Here is a 2,500-nt window from a genome sequence, read left to right as displayed (position 1 = left end):
CGAAAAACATAAGTGTTAGTGAGGGTTTGGCCTTTGACTAGAAAACAAGTTGACGCAAATCATCTTTGAATGCCCAAGTATAAGATAGGAAGCTCGTGTGCAAGTCAAGGCCCAAGGCCGAGGCCTTGGAGTACAAAGCACGGCCATGGGCGCGCGCGCCGTGCGTCAGTGGGCGTCTGTGGGTCGCCCGCTGCATGCCCGTGCGTCTGCGGGGGGGCGTGCGCGCAGGGTGCCGCGCGCGCCATGCGTCTGCGGGCGTGGGGCGCGCGCCGCAAGCCCATGCGACTGCAGTGGGGCGTGCGCGTAGGGTGCCGCGCACGCGATGCTTGTGCGAGCGTGGGGATCCGTCTAAGGGGCGTGCGTGCTTGGCTTGTAAGTGGCAGATGAGCCTTGTTGCCAAGATCCACCGAGATTCATCTCGACCCTACCCACACACAACTCATTTATTTCTTCCAATTGCCATGGAGGTCATATCTTATGTAAAAGGACGAAAAACATAAGTGTTAGTGAGGGGTTGGCTTTGGACTAGAAAAAAAGTTGAAGCAAATCATCTTTGAATGCCCAAGAATAAGATAGTGTGCTCGTGTGCAAGTCAAGGACCAAGGCCGAGGCCTTCGAGTACAAAGCACGGCCATGGGCGCGCGCGCCGTGCGTTAGTGGGTTTGTGTGAGTCGCGCGCTGCATGCCCGTGCGTCTGCGGGGGGCGTGCGCGCAGGGGGCCGCGCGCGCCATGCGTCTACGGGCGTGTGTGGGGCGTGCGCCGCAAGCCCAGGCGACTGCAGTGGGGCGTGTGTGGGGCGCGCGCCGCATGCCCATGGCCGAGGCTTGCACACGAACGCCTAGGGTGCCCACCATGCGCCATGCCCTTCGGGCGTGTGTGGGGCGTGCGCGCAGAGTGCTAAGCGCGGCATGCGTCTGCGGGTGTGTGTCCGCGCGCCGCATGCCCAGGCGTCTACGTGGGACGTGCGCGCAAGCCGCGCGCAGCATGCGTCTGCGTTGGGCGTGACCACCCACGTCTAGAATTCATGGAAAAAACTCTATGGAGGTTGTTGGAACAAACCCGTGCCCCCACCGTGCATGCCCACATGCCCACCGAGCATGCAGCATGCGCGCCCCCATGCGCACGAATGCGGCACGGCCATGGGCGCGCGCGCCGCATGGCCATGCGTCTGCGTGGGGCGTGCGCGCAGGGTGCCGCGCGCGCAGGGTGCCGCAATGCCCACTCAACACACAAATGTGATGTCAAACCTATGTTCTAGTGCTTGGATTGTTATGAAATTTTTTCTGGGATCTAAAAAATGTAAACAAAGGATGTCCTCCAAAAATTAGTATTTTTGGAAACGTTTTACTATTTTTAAATTATTTTTAATTTTTTAACAATAAAAATTCATAAAATATTATTGGTTGGTTCAAAAATTATGAAACTTGTTTTCCACACTCATTTGAATGTCTAAAACATAATACAATCAAGTCCCGGTCATAATAATAACACAATCAAGATTTATGGCATGGTGTGACATTTCGGCTTTTTCATATGCAAGCCTGCCAGACCCAAAAAAGCCAGAATGTACTATATAGGGGGGCGACCTGCCTGCATGGGCGGGGCGCGGGGGTACCCCTATGCCGCGGCGCCGACCCTTCAAGCACATTGCGCCCATCATGGGCACATATGCTTGGGGGGTCGGCGCCGGCGGAGTGCCACCTCCGGCCGCCGGCGGCGAGTGAGAGTGGGTGTCGAGTTGATGCTCGGATGGGCTTGCGCGGACAATGCTTGCACCTCGGTGTGGGCGTGCACTCCAAGCGGGCTTGTTCGTGAGGAGACGAGATAACTTGCGATTGCTTTGTGCTTGGTGGACGAAGGGTTCGGCCGGAGTGCCACATCCGACCGTCGGGCAAGGAGTGAGAGCGGGATGGGCGTGCTTGGACAATGCTTGCACCTCGGTGTGGGCGTGCACTCCAAGTGTGCTTGTCTTGGCGATTGTTTCGTGCTTGGCGGAGGGGTTTGGCCATAACGATGGGCTTGTCCGTCGGGCAGGGAGTGAGAGCGGGTGTCGAGTTGACGCTCGGATGGGCTTGCGCGGACAATGCTTGCACCTCGGTGTGGGCGTGCACTCCAAGCGGGCTTGTTCGTGAAGATATGAGATGTCTTGCGATTGCTTTGTGCTCGGTGGACGGGTTTTATCGGAGTGCCACGTCCGACCGTTGGGCGGGGAGTGAGAGCGGGTGTCGAGTTGATGCTCGGATGGGCTTGCGCGGACAATGCTTGCACCTCGGTGTCGGCGTGCACTCCAAGCGGGTTTGTTCATGAAGATACGAGATGTCTTGCGATTGCTTCTTGCTTGGTGGAAGGGTTTGGTTAAAATCGATGGAATGCCGGGCCCCTACGTCGGGCAAGGAGTGAGAGCGGGATGTCAAATTGACATTCTTGGATGGGTTTTGCTTGGACAATGCTTGCACCTCGGTGTGGGCGTGCACTCCAAGTGGGCTTGTCTTGCAATTG

Source organism: Cucumis melo, unplaced genomic scaffold (genome assembly GCF_025177605.1).
Source record: "Cucumis melo cultivar AY unplaced genomic scaffold, USDA_Cmelo_AY_1.0 utg001629l, whole genome shotgun sequence".
Lineage (NCBI taxonomy): Eukaryota > Viridiplantae > Streptophyta > Magnoliopsida > Cucurbitales > Cucurbitaceae > Cucumis > Cucumis melo.
This window is presented reverse-complemented; position numbering follows the sequence as displayed.